We start from the raw sequence: 15,051 nt of genomic DNA on the forward strand, positions 1-15,051 counted from the left end.
ATTGACTAATTTGAGGGCAATAGTGCATCAATAGCTATCAGGGACCAAAGGGGAAACAAACAAGGAGGAAATGTCTAAAATACTAGTCTATTTTGGAGTGGTTATGTATAATTCCTGAAAATTTCAGTGATTATGTATAATCACTAAGTGAATCAGACATTATACATTATCACTTAATATTTCAGGGATTATACATAATCCCTGGTTATACATATTCTATGTAACATATATATGTGTATATATCTGATTGCAGTCAGTGACCTCATGTCTTAAGAGTTAATTTTATTTGTTGCTTCTGGATGTACATGTTTCCTGTTCAGATCAAATTTGTTGAGGCAGATGTGGATGTTACTTTTGGACAACAACATCTCTTTGGTCCCTTTGTAATGTGATGTTTAGGGACAGTCGGGTAGCCTAGAGGGCAAAGCATTCAGTCTTCACGCTGAATGGCCAAGTTCGATTCCCCACATGGGTACAATGTGTGAAGCCCTTTTCTGGTGTCCCCGGCCGTGATATTGCCAGAATATTGCTTAAAGTGGCGTAAAACTCAACTCACTCAACATATGTTCACAGATTCATGTTGTCTCTACGATGGTCATAATTCTAGGGCTTATGTCTGTTACTCTACTCTGGTAAAATAGCAAGAGACATAGAACAGTTATTACTATACCCGTCAATATGTCTCAGCACTTATATATACTGGTGTATTATCATTTTTGCATGGCACAGATTTCTCTGAATTATTTTCATATTTCATCTTTGAATGTTGTCTCATAGATATAAAGTAGATTTGCATATACAGGGATTTTTGTAATATATATTTACACTCTTTCCTTTATTAACAAGGTCTTGGATAAAAAGACAAAAGACTGAGACAAATTGGTATCTGGATATCAGGTTAGTACCAAAAAAGTGTACCAAAACAAAACTATAATGTCAATTTAAGGCTTGGTATCTGCTAAAACACAAAAGACAAGCTTTCTCTTATGTCTCAGTAAAATGTTTTCCTTTTAGGTTAATTTGTTAATCCAATTATACAATTATTGAAAGAGAATGTTTACATTTATTGTTTACAACCATTGTAATTAGCAGGCAGCACATCAATTTGAATCTATTTCTTATATGTAATTTTCTTTTGCCTATCATTAAGAATAAACTGAAAACATGCCCAATGTTCAGTGATGCCAGTTGTCTAGGTTACATTATGCGTTCATAAGATTCTTTTCATTAATACGAAAAAGTTACAATTACATTGAAAATCATGACCTATACAGTTTCATACTTTGTGAAAAACAATGAAATGTTGATGCGAACTAATATCCAATATTGAAAATGTACACAATGTCCAAAATGTTCAATCAAGTTCCGAATGTTGTACTGTTTAAATGTGTTATTGAAGGCCTCGTATATTATAATGATGAGAAACAGTGAATTCCTGAAGGTATGTTATTGATGTGGTGTTGTATCTTCTGTGTTTTGAGATGTAAGAATGGTTGAACATTGCAATTGATAAGCATTACTGTGATAAAAGTCTCACCTAATATCATATTTCATATATTTTCTTTTAATATATTCAATTTATGTGGTCTGTTCTCTGTTGATCAATGGTGGTAAAGGCACTGATATTATAAATTAACAAAGCACAGTGTCATTCTGTGTATGTGTTGGTTAATGTACTTCTGTACTTTCTGTAATGTGTGACATATTTTCAGCTTCAGATTGCAGATGTTGGAATTTTCTTTTTCTTCATTATGTCAGATCATAATCATTTTCGGAGAAAACACCCTAATTTGTATATGAACAATAAGTTTCTTTTACACAAATTTGGCTCATTTTATGTCCTTGTGTTTAAAAATATACATATTTGATTTTGATTGTGAACCATGCACTCAGGTTAATCACATGATGTCGCCCAAATGTAATTGTATGTATTTCTCTAAGAAAAAAGTCTGAATAGTTCATGTTTTACCTGGCCGTTGATACAGAACTTTTATTTATTTGTCCATGAACCTGTACGTGAAGTTGGTGGCCTTTATGGACAAAGTAGCTGTAATGATTAAATATCAGTTTCTATATTTTGAGTTGTTGTCATTGGATTCAGTGGACATTCTATGGATAGGTTACTTCTAGAAAGCGATGACTTCAATGGAGACTGTTGTTTTAGCAATATTCTAGCTAAATGACGTACTGTAAATAATTAAGTTCAGACCAGACATTCCAGTGATTGGCATTGTGCACATCGATCTACTCAAATGTGACACGATGACATGCAACTGCTAAATTCTGTGAGTGAGGTACAAATTAGCGTCACGTGGGCAGTATTACAACCATATGGTAAAGAGAACAATTTATTTTTCCTTATCCTGACTCATGCTTATTGCTTGTCTTCTTCTTCTTTGCGAACATAGTGGAACACGTGTATTTCCCTATTGAAGTTCCCTTCAATAAAAAATCACTAATTAGAACTCACCATGAGTTACCTCCTTTCCACAAGCGCGGGAACGAGGGTGCCACCTCCACCCATGTGCCTCACTCTCTCCTTCTTCGCCCAGTGAGCAAGACGTGAGAGCACCTGTGTCTCCCTGCACACTATATCCTTTATTTATATTTAGTTTGTTACCTCTTATATTCATCTATAGAGGTGTAACTAGTATCCTTATTCAACATGCATTGATAATTATTCGTGTTTCTGCTGCTTGATTCACGGTTCGCCGTGTTTGCTCAGCAGTTTGCGTTAATAAAAATCTGCACTGTTTGTAAATTACGTTACTCTGCTACTGATCCGCATTTAAGATGCCCTAGTTGCATATCTCCATGCTCTATTGTTTCACGCTGTAAATTATGTATTAATTTGTCTAATTCTGCCTTTGATAAATATTTATATTCCGTCTTGTGACGGATGGCAGATAGATCTTGGAAACAATCTTCAGTCATGGCTAATAGATCGGAGTCAGATATATCCTGAGTTACCTTCGGGGGATAAGCGTGGGACGCAGTCCGCTATATCCTAGAAGCGACCTGCATCCCAGGACGTTCCTTCATCACAATCTAAGACTAGAAGAGCTTCCACGTCGTCTCAACGTACGCTCCGAACCCCCAGGTCTACAGCTTCGTCAAAAGGGAAATCCACGAAGGCTACTAAAAAACTTTGCTTCTGATATTCAGAATTATGTTTATATGATGATGACATTCCGATTATCATTCCAGATGTACGTTATAAGAAGTGACCGGTATCGGCTACCGTCACTTCAGCGCAGATCAACATGCAACCAGAGATGCCTACGCTGACGCCGGAGATTATAACTGAGGGTCCCGTCACTATCACAGAGAGGACACCCTCAACGCCAGCGCAGACCATCCCAGACGACCTGGTCAACCAAATCATGAGACTGATGGAGGACCGTTACGGTTTACAGAGGCCCCAGAGCCCAACCCATAATAAGTCATACAGGGCCCCAGAGCCCGCCTTGGCTTCGCGTAGGGCCCCAGAGCCCACAAACACGCCTCCGCGAAGGGCAATCCAGCCCGTAGCGAACACTTCGCTAAGGAAGTCCCAGGCCGCCTCCGCGAAGGAGCTAGAGCCTCACCAGTTGCGAGGGACATCGCGGAGGAGGAGCGCTTCGCCGAGCCCACACCCTGTAGAACACAGAGGTCGTTCGCGAAGCAAGCGCTCATATATTGAGCGGACTCTAGACACTTCGCTAAGGAAGTCCCAGGCCGCCTCCGCGAAGGAGCTAGAGCCTCACCAGTTGCGAGGGACATCGCGGAGGAGGAGCGCTTCGCCGAGCCCACACCCTGTAGAACACAGGTCGTTCGCGAAGCAAGCGCTCATATATTGATCGGACTCTGACTCGATACTTTCGCGAAGGTCGTGAAGGCTAAGTGGCTCCAAGTCTACTTCACCCAGAAGATCTAGAAGGGATACTTCGAGAGCTTCGCGAAGTCCCCGGCGTTCGCCGAGGAAGTCTCCTCCAAGGTCTCCATATACTAGCCACTCGTCATATATAGCCACTCGTCAGTCCGTTCAAGACATCGCATGAGTTGTCTATCAACTGTATGCCATATGCCGTCTACAAGCCTACGCGAAGACAATTGCACAGGCTATTTACAACACAGAACGTCACTGTATTATTTTATCAACAGATGAAGAGCCTAAATAAGGATCTTCAAGCCGACTACCTACATCAAGGGCATCAACGACGTTTCGTAGATCTTCACAGGAATCAACTTTTCCGTATAGATTGCTAGGTATGCAATCCCGGACTACGATACGATTATCTACATGCGTGACCATTACGCAGATCTGCAGACAATTCAATAACGAAATTGAACAGCAGCCTTGTTACAGCGAGTATAACTCATAATCGTCAACGATTTCTGAGAAGAAATATGTACAACAAGTTCAGCTTTAATTCTACAATTATGACGATACATTCATGTATACAGTCTACAAGCTGACAACTTGCAAGTTTTATTGAACCTTTATATAAGGAAGTCGGAATTATCTTCAAGACTGAAGTTACTTTCACGACAGCCAGGAAAATAACCTACCCAGCATTAATATTACAGAGCGAGGTATTTCGCACCGGAGGTTCGCGCGTTTACCATTAACCCTCGAAACACGTGGTCACTCGGGTAACTTCGGGAAGCTACGGCGAAGACCGACGATTGTTCTAATATCAACGCGGGTACTCTACAGAATCAAAATGCCTTGTTCTGATTGGACCGCGATGGACAACGCCCTACGCAGAGGTCGATCATAGTTCACAGTTCAAGACTTAGGTTGCAAGTGACAACAATATATCAGTGAACGAGCAAGCCTCCTTACAGTCCAGCTAATCTGAACCTTCATGATTGGGCTGCCTTCTTGAGGTTAGAGACCTCCCCTGTCAAGTAAGGACGAGGGCACGGCAGTCAGGCGATTTTTTACATAAAGTTCAACGATGGCAGTCACACCTGGTTGTGCACCTACATCGTCAAGGACTTCGCAGCGAATTTACCTAGACGACGGGATACAAGTGGATCCAAATCCACAGCATCTCAGACTACAGTTGAATTTCATCATCAAGCTACTAACACAACTAGATGGTTAGTAAACCTACCTAAGTTGGACCTAGAACCTTCGCAAGATCTGCTAATTCTAGGTTTTTTGATTTGTAACGGCGCAGAATCGTATAATTGTACCGGAGGACCATGGATCAAGATCCAACAGTCAATTCCACAAGCCTTACTCTCTCCGCTACCACTACGACAGTGGCAGAGCCTGTTGGGGTTACGCACAGGCAGAGGCAGACTACAATTACATCCGTTACAAGTCATCATCAATTCGCATCTAGACGAATCTCTACCGTTCAATTTACCGGTTCAGGTCAAACCTCATCTACTATGGTGGACCAAGAGATCGAATGTTTGAATAGGCGTCTCGTTAATAGAGCTGGAATCGATAACACTTCTCTACGTAGATGTGTCACTACAAGGTTCGGGAGCCCATCTTGCCAACAGGACGGCATCAGGGCTATGAGCAATCAAGAGAGCAAATTACACATAAATCTGCTAGAGATGCAAGCAGTGTTAAACGCCTTAATGCACTGGAGCAACTTACTACAGTATACCCAGTGGATGATTCACACAGTCAATTCGACAGTGGCGTTTTTATGTGAACAAACTAAGCTCAACCAGGTCCCCGAACCTATCGACTCTATGTTTTCAATTGTTCGATTTTATCGACAATCTCAACATACATGTCAGAGCATATCACATTCCAGGAGCAAAGAATGTGATAGCAGACGCTCTCTCTCGGCCACACATACCATCGCCGACAGAATGAATGCTCCATACAGAGATATTCATTCAAATTATCAAGGAAATAGGAACTCCACTAATAGACCTATTTGCCACTCGATTCAACAAACAACTGACACATTCGTATCGCCAGTTCCAGACCCACTAGCATTGGCAACAGACGCACTAAGCATATCGTGGGAAGGACTCAACGCGTACGCTTTTCCGCCACCAGCGTTAATCTCACAAGTTTACTCAAAATCAGTCAAACGCAGAGCCTCCATCTGAATTTGGTCGCGGCCTACTGACCAGCGAGAACGTGGTTTCCAACTCTTATTCAAGAAATCGGACAACCAATACTACATCTTACAGAGTGCTCGAATCTGTTAATACATCCGCACGGAAAGCCAGAAATATTCCAACTTCACGTATGGATTGTATCAAGGCGTGTCTGAATAACAGGTTATTCAGCCAGAGCGGCAAAGCAGTCTAGCTTGCCCTGCGTAACTCAACTTGCAACTTATACGATGACAAATGGCACAGTTTTGTCAATTATGCTGCAAAGGAAGGATTTACAGCTAGATATGCTACTCATCCTCAAGTGGCTGACTACTTATGTTATCTACGTCAGACTAAGATTTTAAAAGGCTCAACTTGTCCACCTATCTTGCAGCAATAGCTCTGTCATAACTGAGAACGGGCGTCAAGTTAACCTTAACCCAGTTACTCGCCTTGCTACGAGCTTTCCGATTGGAGGATTAAAACGGAAGTTTCACGCTCCAACTTGGGATCTGAATATAGTGCTCCAACACCTCACAAGTGAGGTTTATGAACACGCTTTGATGATATACTTGGACCCCATGATACGATGAATCTATCACGATGGCCAGTAAGAGCACTGAAAATATATCTCCACCGAGCCAAACAGGAGGGAAAAATTCAAGAGATTTATTTCCTCTATCAACAAGCTACGCAGACTGAAGTCTCACGTACTACTATCTCCTTTTGGATCAGAACTGTCATACTACGTGCCCACAAGACTGCAGGACTCGACCCTCCAAGAGCTTCTAATCCTCATGATATTAGAGCGCTAACATCTACACTTGATCTACACGGCAAGTGCTATTGAAATACCATAATGGAGGGTTATTTCTGGAGATCCGATATGGTATTTGCCAACCACTATCTGAGAGATATCACCACCGAGGACGTCTCAGGTATCCACCAATTCGGTCCCATGGTCCTCGCACAACAGTTGACAGTTCCTCGGAGAAGATAAGTCAATCTTACAGATTTCTACTTATCTTATAACAGTACTAAATAGCTACATGTTTATTCATATCTTAAGCTCAGTACTATGTTTATATCATATAAGTATATTAGCTAACAAACTCTAAAGAGTTTTTGCTATTATATATTTAGCTTAAGTTTCATCATATCTTAAGCATTATGGTTACATTATAACATGTATTAGCTAACAAACTCTAAAGAGTTTTTTGCTATTATATTTAGCTTAAGTTTCATCATATCTTAAGCTCAGTACTATGTTTATATCATAAAAGTATATTAGCTAATAAACTCTAAGGAGTTTTTTTGCTATTTTATATTCAGCTTAAGTTTAATCATATCTTAAGCTCAGTACTATGTTTATATCATAAAAGTATTTTAGCTAACAAACTCTAAGGAGTTTATGCTATCATATTAACAAGCTTAAGTCTATTAGTCTTAAGCATTCTATTAATGTTATATATACTTTTATCATAATAAGTAAATTGTAATAACCTTTATATGGCAGCTGATAAGTTAGCAGCATGAATTCATCAGTTTAGTGCCTTTATGAAGTTCCCATAGGGTTATTACAATCATCACAGTTCAAATCACTAATTATTAAAATCCAAAGTATTATATATTCCCACCTCCTTTTCCGTCGGATTCTACAAGCAATAAGCATGAGTCAGGATAAGGAAAAATATGTAATTTTTAGAGTAAAATTTATATTTTATACTTATCCTGACTCATGAGGTAAGCCCTCCCATCCTCCCCACATAACACTTTGGATTTCCCTGAAAATTCAAATGTTGGGCTCAGTATATGAGGAGAGAGTGAGGCACATGGGTGGAGGTGGCGCCCTCGTTCCCGCGCTTGTGGAAGGGAGGTAACTCGTGGTGAGTTCTAATTAGTGATTTTTTATTGAAGGGAACTTCAATAGGGAAATACACGTGTTCCACTATGTTCGCAAAGAAGAAGAAGACAAGCAATAAGCATGAGTCAGGATAAGTATAAAATATCAATTTTACTCTAAAAATTACATATTTATTAATATATTTAGAACCATAAGCAACATATGATACTTTATGGGTGACAACTATTATGATGTGACGTTTCGGTATAGGTTCTTACACCGTTGTCAAGCAACGTCTAAAATGTCAAACAAACCAAACACTTGTCGTTGATGACAGTACAACTATTATGATGTGACGTTTCGGTATAGGTTCTTACACCGTTGTCAAGCAACGTCTAAAATGTCAAACAAACCAAACACTTGTCGTTGATGACAGTACAACTATTATGATGTGACGTTTCGGTATAGGTACTTATACCGTTGTCAAGCAACGTCTAAAATGTCACAGAAACCAAACCCCTGTCGTTGATGACAGTACAACTATTATGATGTGACGTTTCGGTATAGGTACTTATACCGTTGTCAAGCAACGTCTAAAATGTCAAACAAACCAAACCCCTGTCGTTGATGACAGTACAACTATTATGATGTGACGTTTCGGTATAGGTTCTTATACCGTTGTCAAGCAACGTCTAAAATGTCAAACAAACCAAACACCTGTCGTTGATGACAGTACAACTATTATGATGTGACGTTTCGGTATAGGTTCTTATACCGTTGTCAAGCAACGTCTAAAATGTCAAACAAACCAAACACCTGTCGTTGATGACAGTACAACTATTATGATGTGACGTTTCGGTATAGGTTCTTATACCGTTGTCAAGCAACGTCTAAAATGTCAAACAAACCAAACACAAACACCTGTCGTTGATGACAGTACAACTATTATGATGTGACGTTTCGGTATAGGTTCTTATACCGTTGTCAAGCAACGTCTAAAATGTCAAACAAACCAAACACCTGTCGTTGATGACAGTACAACTATTATGATGTGACGTTTCGGTATAGGTTCTTATACCGTTGTCAAGCAACGTCTAAAATGTCAAACAAACCAAACACCTGTCGTTGATGACAGTACAACTATTATGATGTGACGTTTCGGTATAGGTTCTTATACCGTTGTCAAGCAACGTCTAAAATGTCAAAGAAACCAATCACCTGTCGTTGATGACAGTACAACTATTATGATGTGACGTTTCGGTATAGGTTCTTATACCGTTGTCAAGCAACATCTAAAATGTCAAACAAATCAAACACCTGTCGTTGATAACAGTACATCTATTAGAGTATCACAATCAATCAGTTGAAACATGTGGTCATACAAAGATATCATTAAATAGAACAATACAAAGTAAAAAAAGGGGTTGTAGATCAAAGCAACTGAAGGTAAAACACCATACTAGGGTTCATGGGGACTTACAGTATTGTTGCTACCTGCATTGACCGTAGCTAGATTTACATAATATCTTCTTCGTGTGTTGCCTCATACATGGAGCCACCCGTGAAGATCTGGGTTAGAATATTGATCTTCAGTAACCCATGCTTGTCGTAAGAGGCGACTAACGGGATCAGGTGGTCAGGCTCGCTGACTGGGTTGACACATGTCATCGGTTCTCAATTGTGTAGATCGATGCTCCTGCTGTTGATCACTGGATTGTCTGGTCCAGACTAGATTATTTACAGATCGCCGCCATATAGCTGGAGTATTGCTGAGTGTGGCGCAAAACTAAACTCACTCATACATGGAGCATGGGTTAGGATTATAAGTGGATCGTCACGTCTGACACGTGATTAAATGAACAGGCTTGGTGAAACTCTTAATTTAAGCGAAAAGATCATCTACAAGTTTCTCATCTCCGTCCTCAATCCGCAAGAGAGCGGGCGGGCGAAAATGAAAATGTTACAAAATAGAAGGAAAACAATACTTTTGTTGTTCTTGACAACGCTACGCCCCATGCTGCAATTCTGACGTACGTCGTCATACGTAACTGCGGTGTTGATGTCATGTACTGGCATTCCCGTTCCCCAGAGACTTGAACCCAATCAAACACATGAATCAACCCCACACCTTGCAAGAAGGTTTGGAAACCCAGGCGATTACTCCCTGCAGGAGTGTTCCGACAGGTCTTCCTGTCAATGAGGAAACACTCATTATTGACTTCTTCTGTTCCAACGTTTTAATTAGCGTGAAGGTCGCGTTATTATTATTATTATTATAGGATTTATATAGCGCACATATCCAGGCAACTAGTGCATGCTCAAGGCGCTGGTATTTTTCCCTCGATCATTGATTGTCAATCTCAACGGCACATCGTATTATTAATCTCAACTCCCTTGGGAGTATACAGCTCTTGCAGCCACTAGGCGCACCGAGTTATTGTGGCTTTCTCATCTTAACGAGGTACCCATTCACAGATGGGTGGACTGGGACACATAGTCACAGTACTTTGTCCAAGTTCACTGCACGTTGCTGTACCCCCAACTAGGTGTTTGCACGTATTCATGTGGCCACCATATGGTCATATACCAACGGATTCGTGGGTTCTTTTAAGTGCACAGGGTTGTGTACTGTACACTAGGGGTTGTGACAACACTGAAAGAGTCTGCACACAAAGTTGACTCCATGGTTTTTACACCCAGTCACAGGTGGGCTCGATCCCGTCACCTCAATCTCGCTGGATCACTAGCCTAGCGCCTTAGCCAGCTCGCCCACCGCGCGTTGAGGGGTCATGGAACGCCATCCATTATCAATACAAGACAAATCTTATCGATATCAAGATGTATACGGTGAGTGTACGGTGAGAAACAAAGAAGTTATCCGTAAGATTTGGACAAATATTTGATAACAACTTCTTTGTTAAGATTTGGACAAATCTTATGGATAACAACACCGTACGCTAACCGTATACATCTTGTTGTTATTCACAACATTTGTCTTGTATTACTACACCAACTTCTAAAAGCCTTTGAAGAATTTCGTCATCCATTATTGTTCCAATCGAATGATGCCGCAATCCGCTGTTCATCGTGTGTATTGTTACCTAGGTGATAGCAGTATGATATACCTCTATTTACATACTTCATGCACTCACTACTTCCATTATGGGATTCAATTTAACAAGTGTTTAATTCGACTGAGTATTTACAGACAACTGTAACTCGCTCATTGTATGTATGTGCCGAGCACTAAATCCTTTGCTGATTGTATCAGTTTTCGCCTAATGACTGTTCCGAAGCATTCCAAAGCGATAAATCCAGTCTCAGATCTTGAACATGAGTCCAATTCTTAAGTACTCATAATAGGTCACTTGCATAACAGGACAGCATATTTCTCGCTTCCCTGAATCCCCCGATAATAAAATGCCTGGTCCAAAGCATCCTGGTAACCATGTAGATGTTCAGTGATGTGGAATGGATTGCTCACAGCCAATACTCTGCTGCTTGTGCATTGTAACAATATGCACCAGAGCGTCACAGTGCTGGCGGTGCTATCTGGTACACCCAGGTGTCCGTGCATAACACATGTACATATGATAATTATATTCCCATAATTATTGTATTGGCTACAGACAAATGCCCTCTTCATGTATGAACGTCTTGACATTGCAGGTCACAGACACGCCTTCACATTACAAACACGTCTTGACATTACAAATATCTTCTTGATATGATGCTTGTCTTGACATTACAAATATCCTCTTGATATGATGCACGCATTGACTTTACAAACATCCTTTGATATGATGCACGTCTTGACATTACAAACATCCTCTTGATTGATATGATGACATTACAAACATCCTCTTCTTGACACGTCTTGACATTACAAACATCCTCTTGATATGATGCACGTCTTGACATTACAAACATCCTCTTGATATGATGCACGTCTTGACATTACAAACATCCTCTTGATATGATGCACGTCTTGACATTACAAACATCCTCTTGATATGATGCACGTCTTGACATTACAAACAGGTCTTGACATTACAAACATCCTCTTGATATGATGCACGTCTTGACATTACAAACATCCTCTTGATATGATGCACGTCTTGACATTACAAACATCCTCTTGATATGATGCACGTCTTGACATTACAAACATCGTCTTCATTTGATATGATGCACGTTGATTGACATTACAAACATCACTCTTGATATGATGCACGTCTTGACATTACAACATCCTCTTGATATGATGCACGTCTTGACATTACAAACATCCTCTTGATATGATGCACGTCTTGACATTACAAACATCCTCTTGATATGATGCACGTCTTGACATTACAAACATCCTCTTGATATGATGCACGTCTTGACATTACAAACATCCTCTTGATATGATGCACGTCTTGACATTACAAACATCCTCTTGATATGATGCACGTCTTGACATTACAAACATCCTCTTGATATGATGCACGTCTTGACATTACAAACAGGTCTTAACATTACAAACATCCTCTTGATATGATGCACGTCTTGACTTTACATAACAGGTCTTGACATTACAAACATCCTCTTGATATGATGCACGTCTTGACATTACAAACATCCTCTTGATATGATGCACGTCTTGACATTACAAACATCCTCTTGATATGATGCACGTCTTGACATTACAAACATCCTCTTGATATGATGCACGTCTTGACATTACAAACATCCTCTTGATATGATGCACGTCTTGACATTACAAACATCCTCTTGATATGATGCACGTCTTGACATTACAAACATCCTCTTGATATGATGCACGTCTTGACATTACAAACATCCTCTTGATATGATGCACGTCTTGACATTACAAACATCCTCTTGATATGATGCACGTCTTGACATTACAAACATCCTCTTGATATGATGCACGTCTTGACATTACAAACATCCTCTTGATATGATGCACGTCTTGACATTTACAAACATCCTCTTGATATGAACGTCTTGACATTACAAACATCCTCTTGATATGATGCACGTCTTGACATTACAAACATCCTCTTGATATGATGCACGTCTTGACATTACAAACAGGTCTTGACATTACAAACATCCTCTTGATATGATGCACGTCTTGACATTACAAACATCCTCTTGATATGATGCACGTCTTGACATTACAAACATCCTCTTGATATGATGCACGTCTTGACATTACAAACATCCTCTTGATATGATGCACGTCTTGACATTACAAACATCCTCTTGATATGATGCACGTCTTGACATTACAAATATGATCACTCTTGACATTGATATGATGCACGTCTTGACATTACAAACATCCTCTTGATATGATGCACGTCTTGACATTACAAACATCCTCTTGATATGATGCACGTCTTGACATTACAAACATCCTCTTGATATGATGCACGTCTTGACATTACAAACATCCTCTTGATATGATGCACGTCTTGACATTACAAACATCCTCTTGATATGATGCACGTCTTGACATTACAAACATCCTCTTGATATGATGCACGTCATTGACATTACAAACATCCTCTTGATATGATGCACGTCTTGACATTACAAACATCCTCTTGATATGATGCACGTCTTGACATTACAAACATCCTCTTGATATGATGCACGTCTTGACATTACAAACATCCTCTTGATATGATGCACGTTTTGACATTACAAACAGGTCTTAACATTACAAACATCCTCTTGATATGATGCACGTCTTGACATTACAAACATCCTCTTGATATGATGCACGTCTTGACATTACAAACATCCTCTTGATATGATGCACGTCTTGACATTTACAAACATCCTCTTGATATGATGCACGTCTTGACATTACAAACATCCTCTTGATATGATGCACGTCTTGACATTACAAACATCCTTGATATGATGCACGTCTTGTCAAACATCCACGTCTTGACATTACAAACATGATATGATGCACGTCTCTTGACATTACAAACATCCTCTTGATATGATGCACGTCTTGACATTACAAACATCCTCTTGATATGATGCACGTCTTGACATTACAAACATCCTCTTGATATGATGCACGTCTTGACATTACAAACATCCTCTTGATATGATGCACGTCTTGACATTACAAACATCCTCTTGATATGATGCACGTCTTGACATTACAATGATGCATCCATCTCTCTTGATGATGATGCAGTCGTCTTGACATTACAAACATCCTGACATTTGATTCTTAACATTCTCTTGATATGATGCACGTCTTGACATTACAAACATCCTCTTGATATGATGCACGTCTTGACATTACAAACATCCTCTTGATATGATGCACGTCTTGACATTACAAACAGGTCTTGACATTACAAACATCCTCTTGATATGATGCACGTCTTGACATTACAAACATCCTCTTGATATGATGCACGTCTTGACATTACAAACAGGTCTTAACATTACAAACATCCTCTTGATATGATGCACGTCTTGACATTACAAACATCCTCTTGATATGATGCACGTCTTGACATTACAAACATCCTCTTGATATGATGCACGTCTTGACATTACAAACATCCTCTTGATATGATGCACGTCTTGACATTACAAACATCCTCTTGATATGATGCACGTCTTGACATTACAAACATCCTCTTGATATGATGCACGTCTTGACATTACAAACAGGTCTTGACATTACAAACATCCTCTTGATATGATGCACGTCTTGACATTACAAACATCCTCTTGATATGATGACATTACACGTCTTGACATTACAAACATCCTCTTGATATGATGCACGTCATTACAAACATCCTCTTGATATGATGCACGTCTTGACATTACAAACATCCTCTTGATATGATGCACGTCTTGACATTACAAACATCCTCTTGATATGATGCACGTATTGACATTACAAACATCCTCTTGATATGATGCACGTCTTGACATTACAAACATCCTCTTCTCTTGATATGATGCACGTCTTGACATTACAAACATCCTCTTGATATGATGCACGTCTTGACATTACAAACAGATCTTGATTACAAACATCCTCTTGATATGATGCACGTCTTGACATTACAAACATACTCTTGATATGATGCACG

Source organism: Haliotis rubra, unplaced genomic scaffold, assembly GCF_003918875.1.
Source record: "Haliotis rubra isolate DU_JTF1 unplaced genomic scaffold, ASM391887v1 Scf582, whole genome shotgun sequence".
Taxonomy (NCBI): Eukaryota; Metazoa; Mollusca; class Gastropoda; order Lepetellida; family Haliotidae; genus Haliotis; species Haliotis rubra.